General features: G+C 43.6%; 23 non-coding genes across 23 annotated transcripts; 7 read left to right on the top strand and 16 right to left on the bottom strand.

The window, feature by feature from the left end:
• Positions 1–361: 361 nt before the first annotated feature.
• Positions 362–433, bottom strand: TRNAG-UCC (transfer RNA glycine (anticodon UCC)). Its single transcript has one exon. It is a non-coding gene; the product is annotated as a tRNA-Gly (tRNA).
• A 405-nt stretch (positions 434–838) lies between these two features.
• On the top strand, positions 839–912 carry TRNAN-GUU (transfer RNA asparagine (anticodon GUU)). Its single transcript has one exon. It is a non-coding gene; the product is annotated as a tRNA-Asn (tRNA).
• A 357-nt stretch (positions 913–1,269) lies between these two features.
• On the bottom strand, positions 1,270–1,342 carry TRNAA-AGC (transfer RNA alanine (anticodon AGC)). Its single transcript has one exon. It is a non-coding gene; the product is annotated as a tRNA-Ala (tRNA).
• A 470-nt stretch (positions 1,343–1,812) lies between these two features.
• Positions 1,813–1,884, bottom strand: TRNAG-UCC (transfer RNA glycine (anticodon UCC)). The gene has a single exon. It is a non-coding gene; the product is annotated as a tRNA-Gly (tRNA).
• A 405-nt stretch (positions 1,885–2,289) lies between these two features.
• Positions 2,290–2,363, top strand: TRNAN-GUU (transfer RNA asparagine (anticodon GUU)). The gene has a single exon. It is a non-coding gene; the product is annotated as a tRNA-Asn (tRNA).
• Positions 2,364–2,526: 163 nt separating this feature from the next.
• On the bottom strand, positions 2,527–2,612 carry TRNAY-GUA (transfer RNA tyrosine (anticodon GUA)). The gene is given in 2 exon segments: positions 2,527–2,562; positions 2,576–2,612. It is a non-coding gene; the product is annotated as a tRNA-Tyr (tRNA).
• Positions 2,613–2,720: 108 nt separating this feature from the next.
• Positions 2,721–2,793, bottom strand: TRNAA-AGC (transfer RNA alanine (anticodon AGC)). The gene has a single exon. It is a non-coding gene; the product is annotated as a tRNA-Ala (tRNA).
• A 472-nt stretch (positions 2,794–3,265) lies between these two features.
• Positions 3,266–3,337, bottom strand: TRNAG-UCC (transfer RNA glycine (anticodon UCC)). Its single transcript has one exon. It is a non-coding gene; the product is annotated as a tRNA-Gly (tRNA).
• A 405-nt stretch (positions 3,338–3,742) lies between these two features.
• On the top strand, positions 3,743–3,816 carry TRNAN-GUU (transfer RNA asparagine (anticodon GUU)). The gene has a single exon. It is a non-coding gene; the product is annotated as a tRNA-Asn (tRNA).
• Positions 3,817–4,173: 357 nt separating this feature from the next.
• Positions 4,174–4,246, bottom strand: TRNAA-AGC (transfer RNA alanine (anticodon AGC)). Its single transcript has one exon. It is a non-coding gene; the product is annotated as a tRNA-Ala (tRNA).
• Positions 4,247–4,716: 470 nt separating this feature from the next.
• On the bottom strand, positions 4,717–4,788 carry TRNAG-UCC (transfer RNA glycine (anticodon UCC)). Its single transcript has one exon. It is a non-coding gene; the product is annotated as a tRNA-Gly (tRNA).
• Positions 4,789–5,193: 405 nt separating this feature from the next.
• Positions 5,194–5,267, top strand: TRNAN-GUU (transfer RNA asparagine (anticodon GUU)). The gene has a single exon. It is a non-coding gene; the product is annotated as a tRNA-Asn (tRNA).
• A 357-nt stretch (positions 5,268–5,624) lies between these two features.
• On the bottom strand, positions 5,625–5,697 carry TRNAA-AGC (transfer RNA alanine (anticodon AGC)). Its single transcript has one exon. It is a non-coding gene; the product is annotated as a tRNA-Ala (tRNA).
• Positions 5,698–6,170: 473 nt separating this feature from the next.
• TRNAG-UCC (transfer RNA glycine (anticodon UCC)) lies at positions 6,171–6,242 on the bottom strand. Its single transcript has one exon. It is a non-coding gene; the product is annotated as a tRNA-Gly (tRNA).
• A 405-nt stretch (positions 6,243–6,647) lies between these two features.
• On the top strand, positions 6,648–6,721 carry TRNAN-GUU (transfer RNA asparagine (anticodon GUU)). The gene has a single exon. It is a non-coding gene; the product is annotated as a tRNA-Asn (tRNA).
• A 163-nt stretch (positions 6,722–6,884) lies between these two features.
• Positions 6,885–6,970, bottom strand: TRNAY-GUA (transfer RNA tyrosine (anticodon GUA)). The gene is given in 2 exon segments: positions 6,885–6,920; positions 6,934–6,970. It is a non-coding gene; the product is annotated as a tRNA-Tyr (tRNA).
• Positions 6,971–7,078: 108 nt separating this feature from the next.
• Positions 7,079–7,151, bottom strand: TRNAA-AGC (transfer RNA alanine (anticodon AGC)). The gene has a single exon. It is a non-coding gene; the product is annotated as a tRNA-Ala (tRNA).
• Positions 7,152–7,624: 473 nt separating this feature from the next.
• TRNAG-UCC (transfer RNA glycine (anticodon UCC)) lies at positions 7,625–7,696 on the bottom strand. The gene has a single exon. It is a non-coding gene; the product is annotated as a tRNA-Gly (tRNA).
• A 405-nt stretch (positions 7,697–8,101) lies between these two features.
• TRNAN-GUU (transfer RNA asparagine (anticodon GUU)) lies at positions 8,102–8,175 on the top strand. Its single transcript has one exon. It is a non-coding gene; the product is annotated as a tRNA-Asn (tRNA).
• A 312-nt stretch (positions 8,176–8,487) lies between these two features.
• Positions 8,488–8,561, top strand: TRNAN-GUU (transfer RNA asparagine (anticodon GUU)). Its single transcript has one exon. It is a non-coding gene; the product is annotated as a tRNA-Asn (tRNA).
• A 163-nt stretch (positions 8,562–8,724) lies between these two features.
• Positions 8,725–8,810, bottom strand: TRNAY-GUA (transfer RNA tyrosine (anticodon GUA)). Its single transcript is given in 2 exon segments — positions 8,725–8,760; positions 8,774–8,810. It is a non-coding gene; the product is annotated as a tRNA-Tyr (tRNA).
• Positions 8,811–8,918: 108 nt separating this feature from the next.
• Positions 8,919–8,991, bottom strand: TRNAA-AGC (transfer RNA alanine (anticodon AGC)). The gene has a single exon. It is a non-coding gene; the product is annotated as a tRNA-Ala (tRNA).
• Positions 8,992–9,461: 470 nt separating this feature from the next.
• TRNAG-UCC (transfer RNA glycine (anticodon UCC)) lies at positions 9,462–9,533 on the bottom strand. The gene has a single exon. It is a non-coding gene; the product is annotated as a tRNA-Gly (tRNA).
• Positions 9,534–9,676: the final 143 nt, after the last annotated feature.

Raw genomic sequence — 9,676 nt, 5'->3', positions numbered from 1 at the left:
CCGTTTTCCCATACTTGAAGAACATTTAAGGAGTCCACAACGTGATTGGTGACCTACAAATACAGTCGAGCAACTTTCTAGCAAACCCTTTCTATGCACATGGAGAATCAAACCGGGGACAGTGAAAAAACTTGCATAGTTTGTAGAAAAAAGTTGTGATGTAGCACAATCCCAAGGAGAACCGTTGAACTTTTATGGGTTGGTTTGTTTATCGAAAATGCTGAGAGGTCGTGAAGGCCTCCTGGTCTTTTTTTTTCCTCCTTTCTGTGGTTGCTAAACTGTAAGAAGAGAGTAGAGCATGAGCCTTAACACAAAACATTAAAAGAGAATAAATGCAACACCAATGGTGAAAAGCAAGACATGCGTTGGCCGGGAATCGAACCCGGGTCAACTGCTTGGAAGGCAGCTATGCTCACCACTATACCACCAACGCTTTCGGAAGTGTACGTTTTTTTGACATTTTCTGCAATAACACTAAACTTTCTGTTGACAGAAGCATTTGGATGCAATGTAATGATGAAAAGTATAAAACACAACCTTTTAGCAGAGGATGGTTTCGATCCATCGACCTCTGGGTTATGGGCCCAGCACGCTTCCGCTGCGCCACTCTGCTCGTAGTGTTGGATGCTTAGAGTCGAAGTCTAATTACTGTCTGCCTTCTGGTCTGTGTCGTGTAATTTATCAGCCATTTCTTATCTGTTGGCAACTAGATTATTCTTGGTGTTTTGCAATTATTTCTTTGTTTTTTTCTGTTTCCTTTAGTCATATTGTTGAAAATCATTTGAAGAAACGGTGTCTGACCTTGCTTAAGGTGCAGGCAAAAATTGTGGTCCATTGGGTCTCTGTGGCGCAATCGGTTAGCGCGTTCGGCTGTTAACCGAAAGGTTGGTGGTTCGAGTCCACCCAGGGACGTCGCACCCTTTTGCAGTCCACCCAGAGACGTTGCACAGTTGGAGAAGTTTTTGCATTGGTGCTGAGCATCTCTCTCATGTAAAAGCCATTTTGCTGACTATGTTTTGAATTCACGAGGCAAACTGGAGAAAAACTTTCTGTATGAGATAAGATAAACAAAACTTCCTTCGAGTCGGAATTGAACCAGCGACCTAAGGATTGCTAATTTAGAGCTACAGTCCTCCGCTCTACCAGCTGAGCTATCGAAGGATTGTTTTGGCCACTGTCGAAAGCCTCCTAGGTTTGGCCGTGGGTGCCACGGGCAGATGGTAAAAATGATTCATTCAACTCTGCGAAAAAGGAATCCAATGGTAGCATTGGAGAATGCGGGCATCGATCCCGCTACCTCTCGCATGCTAAGCGAGCGCTCTACCACTTGAGCTAATCCCCCAAACCTGTGAAACTTGACGTCAGTTTCACGTCACACCAGGTCACAATTTTCATATACAGTCACAGATGACATTGCTTTTTTTTTTTTTTTTTTTTTTTAAGTGTGGACTCCGTTTTCCCATACTTGAAGAACATTTAAGGAGTCCACAACGTGATTGGTGACCTACAAATACAGTCGAGCAACTTTCTAGCAAACCCTTTCTATGCACATGGAGAATCAAACCGGGGACAGTGAAAAAACTTGCATAGTTTGTAGAAAAAAGTTGTGATGTAGCACAATCCCAAGGAGAACCGTTGAACTTTTATGGGTTGGTTTGTTTATCGAAAATGCTGAGAGGTCGTGAAGGCCTCCTGGTCTTTTTTTTTCCTCCTTTCTGTGGTTGCTAAACTGTAAGAAGAGAGTAGAGCATGAGCCTTAACACAAAACATTAAAAGAGAATAAATGCAACACCAATGGTGAAAAGCAAGACATGCGTTGGCCGGGAATCGAACCCGGGTCAACTGCTTGGAAGGCAGCTATGCTCACCACTATACCACCAACGCTTTCGGAAGTGTACGTTTTTTTGACATTTTCTGCAATAACACTAAACTTTCTGTTGACAGAAGCATTTGGATGCAATGTAATGATGAAAAGTATAAAACACAACCTTTTAGCAGAGGATGGTTTCGATCCATCGACCTCTGGGTTATGGGCCCAGCACGCTTCCGCTGCGCCACTCTGCTCGTAGTGTTGGATGCTTAGAGTCGAAGTCTAATTACTGTCTGCCTTCTGGTCTGTGTCGTGTAATTTATCAGCCATTTCTTATCTGTTGGCAACTAGATTATTCTTGGTGTTTTGCAATTATTTCTTTGTTTTTTTCTGTTTCCTTTAGTCATATTGTTGAAAATCATTTGAAGAAACGGTGTCTGACCTTGCTTAAGGTGCAGGCAAAAATTGTGGTCCATTGGGTCTCTGTGGCGCAATCGGTTAGCGCGTTCGGCTGTTAACCGAAAGGTTGGTGGTTCGAGTCCACCCAGGGACGTCGCACCCTTTTGCAGTCCACCCAGAGACGTTGCACAGTTGGAGAAGTTTTTGCATTGGTGCTGAGCATCTCTCTCATGTAAAAGCCATTTTGCTGACTATGTTTTGAATTCACGAGGCAAACTGGAGAAAAACTTTCTGTATGAGATAAGATAAACAAAACTTCCTTCGAGCCGGAATTGAACCAGCGACCTAAGGATTGCTAATTTAGAGCTACAGTCCTCCGCTCTACCAGCTGAGCTATCGAAGGATTGTTTTGGCCACTGTCGAAAGCCTCCTAGGTTTGGCCGTGGGTGCCACGGGCAGATGGTAAAAATGATTCATTCAACTCTGCGAAAAAGGAATCCAATGGTAGCATTGGAGAATGCGGGCATCGATCCCGCTACCTCTCGCATGCTAAGCGAGCGCTCTACCACTTGAGCTAATCCCCCAAACCTGTGAAACTTGACGTCAGTTTCACGTCACACCAGGTCACAATTTTCATATACAGTCACAGATGACATTGCTTTTTTTTTTTTTTTTTTTTTTTTTAAGTGTGGACTCCGTTTTCCCATACTTGAAGAACATTTAAGGAGTCCACAACGTGATTGGTGACCTACAAATACAGTCGAGCAACTTTCTAGCAAACCCTTTCTATGCACATGGAGAATCAAACCGGGGACAGTGAAAAAACTTGCATAGTTTGTAGAAAAAAGTTGTGATGTAGCACAATCCCAAGGAGAACCGTTGAACTTTTATGGGTTGGTTTGTTTATCGAAAATGCTGAGAGGTCGTGAAGGCCTCCTGGTCTTTTTTTTTCCTCCTTTCTGTGGTTGCTAAACTGTAAGAAGAGAGTAGAGCATGAGCCTTAACACAAAACATTAAAAGAGAATAAATGCAACACCAATGGTGAAAAGCAAGACATGCGTTGGCCGGGAATCGAACCCGGGTCAACTGCTTGGAAGGCAGCTATGCTCACCACTATACCACCAACGCTTTCGGAAGTGTACGTTTTTTTGACATTTTCTGCAATAACACTAAACTTTCTGTTGACAGAAGCATTTGGATGCAATGTAATGATGAAAAGTATAAAACACAACCTTTTAGCAGAGGATGGTTTCGATCCATCGACCTCTGGGTTATGGGCCCAGCACGCTTCCGCTGCGCCACTCTGCTCGTAGTGTTGGATGCTTAGAGTCGAAGTCTAATTACTGTCTGCCTTCTGGTCTGTGTCGTGTAATTTATCAGCCATTTCTTATCTGTTGGCAACTAGATTATTCTTGGTGTTTTGCAATTATTTCTTTGTTTTTTTCTGTTTCCTTTAGTCATATTGTTGAAAATCATTTGAAGAAACGGTGTCTGACCTTGCTTAAGGTGCAGGCAAAAATTGTGGTCCATTGGGTCTCTGTGGCGCAATCGGTTAGCGCGTTCGGCTGTTAACCGAAAGGTTGGTGGTTCGAGTCCACCCAGGGACGTCGCACCCTTTTGCAGTCCACCCAGAGACGTTGCACAGTTGGAGAAGTTTTTGCATTGGTGCTGAGCATCTCTCTCATGTAAAAGCCATTTTGCTGACTATGTTTTGAATTCACGAGGCAAACTGGAGAAAAACTTTCTGTATGAGATAAGATAAACAAAACTTCCTTCGAGTCGGAATTGAACCAGCGACCTAAGGATTGCTAATTTAGAGCTACAGTCCTCCGCTCTACCAGCTGAGCTATCGAAGGATTGTTTTGGCCACTGTCGAAAGCCTCCTAGGTTTGGCCGTGGGTGCCACGGGCAGATGGTAAAAATGATTCATTCAACTCTGCGAAAAAGGAATCCAATGGTAGCATTGGAGAATGCGGGCATCGATCCCGCTACCTCTCGCATGCTAAGCGAGCGCTCTACCACTTGAGCTAATCCCCCAAACCTGTGAAACTTGACGTCAGTTTCACGTCACACCAGGTCACAATTTTCATATACAGTCACAGATGACATTGCTTTTTTTTTTTTTTTTTTTTTTTAAGTGTGGACTCCGTTTTCCCATACTTGAAGAACATTTAAGGAGTCCACAACGTGATTGGTGACCTACAAATACAGTCGAGCAACTTTCTAGCAAACCCTTTCTATGCACATGGAGAATCAAACCGGGGACAGTGAAAAAACTTGCATAGTTTGTAGAAAAAAGTTGTGATGTAGCACAATCCCAAGGAGAACCGTTGAACTTTTATGGGTTGGTTTGTTTATCGAAAATGCTGAGAGGTCGTGAAGGCCTCCTGGTCTTTTTTTTTCCTCCTTTCTGTGGTTGCTAAACTGTAAGAAGAGAGTAGAGCATGAGCCTTAACACAAAACATTAAAAGAGAATAAATGCAACACCAATGGTGAAAAGCAAGACATGCGTTGGCCGGGAATCGAACCCGGGTCAACTGCTTGGAAGGCAGCTATGCTCACCACTATACCACCAACGCTTTCGGAAGTGTACGTTTTTTTGACATTTTCTGCAATAACACTAAACTTTCTGTTGACAGAAGCATTTGGATGCAATGTAATGATGAAAAGTATAAAACACAACCTTTTAGCAGAGGATGGTTTCGATCCATCGACCTCTGGGTTATGGGCCCAGCACGCTTCCGCTGCGCCACTCTGCTCGTAGTGTTGGATGCTTAGAGTCGAAGTCTAATTACTGTCTGCCTTCTGGTCTGTGTCGTGTAATTTATCAGCCATTTCTTATCTGTTGGCAACTAGATTATTCTTGGTGTTTTGCAATTATTTCTTTGTTTTTTTCTGTTTCCTTTAGTCATATTGTTGAAAATCATTTGAAGAAACGGTGTCTGACCTTGCTTAAGGTGCAGGCAAAAATTGTGGTCCATTGGGTCTCTGTGGCGCAATCGGTTAGCGCGTTCGGCTGTTAACCGAAAGGTTGGTGGTTCGAGTCCACCCAGGGACGTCGCACCCTTTTGCAGTCCACCCAGAGACGTTGCACAGTTGGAGAAGTTTTTGCATTGGTGCTGAGCATCTCTCTCATGTAAAAGCCATTTTGCTGACTATGTTTTGAATTCACGAGGCAAACTGGAGAAAAACTTTCTGTATGAGATAAGATAAACAAAACTTCCTTCGAGTCGGAATTGAACCAGCGACCTAAGGATTGCTAATTTAGAGCTACAGTCCTCCGCTCTACCAGCTGAGCTATCGAAGGATTGTTTTGGCCACTGTCGAAAGCCTCCTAGGTTTGGCCGTGGGTGCCACGGGCAGATGGTAAAAATGATTCATTCAACTCTGCGAAAAAGGAATCCAATGGTAGCATTGGAGAATGCGGGCATCGATCCCGCTACCTCTCGCATGCTAAGCGAGCGCTCTACCACTTGAGCTAATCCCCCAAACCTGTGAAACTTGACGTCAGTTTCACGTCACACCAGGTCACAATTTTCATATACAGTCACAGATGACATTGCTTTTTTTTTTTTTTTTTTTTTTTTTTAAGTGTGGACTCCGTTTTCCCATACTTGAAGAACATTTAAGGAGTCCACAACGTGATTGGTGACCTACAAATACAGTCGAGCAACTTTCTAGCAAACCCTTTCTATGCACATGGAGAATCAAACCGGGGACAGTGAAAAAACTTGCATAGTTTGTAGAAAAAAGTTGTGATGTAGCACAATCCCAAGGAGAACCGTTGAACTTTTATGGGTTGGTTTGTTTATCGAAAATGCTGAGAGGTCGTGAAGGCCTCCTGGTCTTTTTTTTTCCTCCTTTCTGTGGTTGCTAAACTGTAAGAAGAGAGTAGAGCATGAGCCTTAACACAAAACATTAAAAGAGAATAAATGCAACACCAATGGTGAAAAGCAAGACATGCGTTGGCCGGGAATCGAACCCGGGTCAACTGCTTGGAAGGCAGCTATGCTCACCACTATACCACCAACGCTTTCGGAAGTGTACGTTTTTTTGACATTTTCTGCAATAACACTAAACTTTCTGTTGACAGAAGCATTTGGATGCAATGTAATGATGAAAAGTATAAAACACAACCTTTTAGCAGAGGATGGTTTCGATCCATCGACCTCTGGGTTATGGGCCCAGCACGCTTCCGCTGCGCCACTCTGCTCGTAGTGTTGGATGCTTAGAGTCGAAGTCTAATTACTGTCTGCCTTCTGGTCTGTGTCGTGTAATTTATCAGCCATTTCTTATCTGTTGGCAACTAGATTATTCTTGGTGTTTTGCAATTATTTCTTTGTTTTTTTCTGTTTCCTTTAGTCATATTGTTGAAAATCATTTGAAGAAACGGTGTCTGACCTTGCTTAAGGTGCAGGCAAAAATTGTGGTCCATTGGGTCTCTGTGGCGCAATCGGTTAGCGCGTTCGGCTGTTAACCGAAAGGTTGGTGGTTCGAGTCCACCCAGGGACGTCGCACCCTTTTGCAGTCCACCCAGAGACGTTGCACAGTTGGAGAAGTTTTTGCATTGGTGCTGAGCATCTCTCTCATGTAAAAGCCATTTTGCTGACTATGTTTTGAATTCACGAGGCAAACTGGAGAAAAACTTTCTGTATGAGATAAGATAAACAAAACTTCCTTCGAGCCGGAATTGAACCAGCGACCTAAGGATTGCTAATTTAGAGCTACAGTCCTCCGCTCTACCAGCTGAGCTATCGAAGGATTGTTTTGGCCACTGTCGAAAGCCTCCTAGGTTTGGCCGTGGGTGCCACGGGCAGATGGTAAAAATGATTCATTCAACTCTGCGAAAAAGGAATCCAATGGTAGCATTGGAGAATGCGGGCATCGATCCCGCTACCTCTCGCATGCTAAGCGAGCGCTCTACCACTTGAGCTAATCCCCCAAACCTGTGAAACTTGACGTCAGTTTCACGTCACACCAGGTCACAATTTTCATATACAGTCACAGATGACATTGCTTTTTTTTTTTTTTTTTTTTTTTTTTAAGTGTGGACTCCGTTTTCCCATACTTGAAGAACATTTAAGGAGTCCACAACGTGATTGGTGACCTACAAATACAGTCGAGCAACTTTCTAGCAAACCCTTTCTATGCACATGGAGAATCAAACCGGGGACAGTGAAAAAACTTGCATAGTTTGTAGAAAAAAGTTGTGATGTAGCACAATCCCAAGGAGAACCGTTGAACTTTTATGGGTTGGTTTGTTTATCGAAAATGCTGAGAGGTCGTGAAGGCCTCCTGGTCTTTTTTTTTCCTCCTTTCTGTGGTTGCTAAACTGTAAGAAGAGAGTAGAGCATGAGCCTTAACACAAAACATTAAAAGAGAATAAATGCAACACCAATGGTGAAAAGCAAGACATGCGTTGGCCGGGAATCGAACCCGGGTCAACTGCTTGGAAGGCAGCTATGCTCACCACTATACCACCAACGCTTTCGGAAGTGTACGTTTTTTTGACATTTTCTGCAATAACACTAAACTTTCTGTTGACAGAAGCATTTGGATGCAATGTAATGATGAAAAGTATAAAACACAACCTTTTAGCAGAGGATGGTTTCGATCCATCGACCTCTGGGTTATGGGCCCAGCACGCTTCCGCTGCGCCACTCTGCTCGTAGTGTTGGATGCTTAGAGTCGAAGTCTAATTACTGTCTGCCTTCTGGTCTGTGTCGTGTAATTTATCAGCCATTTCTTATCTGTTGGCAACTAGATTATTCTTGGTGTTTTGCAATTATTTCTTTGTTTTTTTCTGTTTCCTTTAGTCATATTGTTGAAAATCATTTGAAGAAACGGTGTCTGACCTTGCTTAAGGTGCAGGCAAAAATTGTGGTCCATTGGGTCTCTGTGGCGCAATCGGTTAGCGCGTTCGGCTGTTAACCGAAAGGTTGGTGGTTCGAGTCCACCCAGGGACGTCGCACCCTTTTGCAGTCCACCCGATGGTTTCGATCCATCGACCTCTGGGTTATGGGCCCAGCACGCTTCCGCTGCGCCACTCTGCTCGTAGTGTTGGATGCTTAGAGTCGAAGTCTAATTACTGTCTGCCTTCTGGTCTGTGTCGTGTAATTTATCAGCCATTTCTTATCTGTTGGCAACTAGATTATTCTTGGTGTTTTGCAATTATTTCTTTGTTTTTTTCTGTTTCCTTTAGTCATATTGTTGAAAATCATTTGAAGAAACGGTGTCTGACCTTGCTTAAGGTGCAGGCAAAAATTGTGGTCCATTGGGTCTCTGTGGCGCAATCGGTTAGCGCGTTCGGCTGTTAACCGAAAGGTTGGTGGTTCGAGTCCACCCAGGGACGTCGCACCCTTTTGCAGTCCACCCAGAGACGTTGCACAGTTGGAGAAGTTTTTGCATTGGTGCTGAGCATCTCTCTCATGTAAAAGCCATTTTGCTGACTATGTTTTGAATTCACGAGGCAAACTGGAGAAAAACTTTCTGTATGAGATAAGATAAACAAAACTTCCTTCGAGCCGGAATTGAACCAGCGACCTAAGGATTGCTAATTTAGAGCTACAGTCCTCCGCTCTACCAGCTGAGCTATCGAAGGATTGTTTTGGCCACTGTCGAAAGCCTCCTAGGTTTGGCCGTGGGTGCCACGGGCAGATGGTAAAAATGATTCATTCAACTCTGCGAAAAAGGAATCCAATGGTAGCATTGGAGAATGCGGGCATCGATCCCGCTACCTCTCGCATGCTAAGCGAGCGCTCTACCACTTGAGCTAATCCCCCAAACCTGTGAAACTTGACGTCAGTTTCACGTCACACCAGGTCACAATTTTCATATACAGTCACAGATGACATTGCTTTTTTTTTTTTTTTTTTTTTTTAAGTGTGGACTCCGTTTTCCCATACTTGAAGAACATTTAAGGAGTCCACAACGTGATTGGTGACCTACAAATACAGTCGAGCAACTTTCTAGCAAACCCTTTCTATGCACATGGAGAATCAAACCGGGGACAGTGAAAAAACTTGCATAGTTTGTAGAAAAAAGTTGTGATGTAGCACAATCCCAAGGAGAACCGTTGAACTTTTATGGGTTGGTTTGTTTATCGAAAATGCTGAGAGGTCGTGAAGGCCTCCTGGTCTTTTTTTTTCCTCCTTTCTGTGGTTGCTAAACTGTAAGAAGAGAGTAGAGCATGAGCCTTAACACAAAACATTAAAAGAGAATAAATGCAACACCAATGGTGAAAAGCAAGACATGCGTTGGCCGGGAATCGAACCCGGGTCAACTGCTTGGAAGGCAGCTATGCTCACCACTATACCACCAACGCTTTCGGAAGTGTACGTTTTTTTGACATTTTCTGCAATAACACTAAACTTTCTGTTGACAGAAGCATTTGGATGCAATGTAATGATGAAAAGTATAAAACACAACCTTTTAGCAGAGGATGGTTTCGATCCATCGACCTCTGGG

This window comes from Ranitomeya variabilis, chromosome 2 (assembly GCF_051348905.1).
Source record: "Ranitomeya variabilis isolate aRanVar5 chromosome 2, aRanVar5.hap1, whole genome shotgun sequence".
Classification (NCBI taxonomy): Eukaryota; Metazoa; Chordata; class Amphibia; order Anura; family Dendrobatidae; genus Ranitomeya; species Ranitomeya variabilis.
This window is presented reverse-complemented; position numbering and strand designations above follow the sequence as displayed.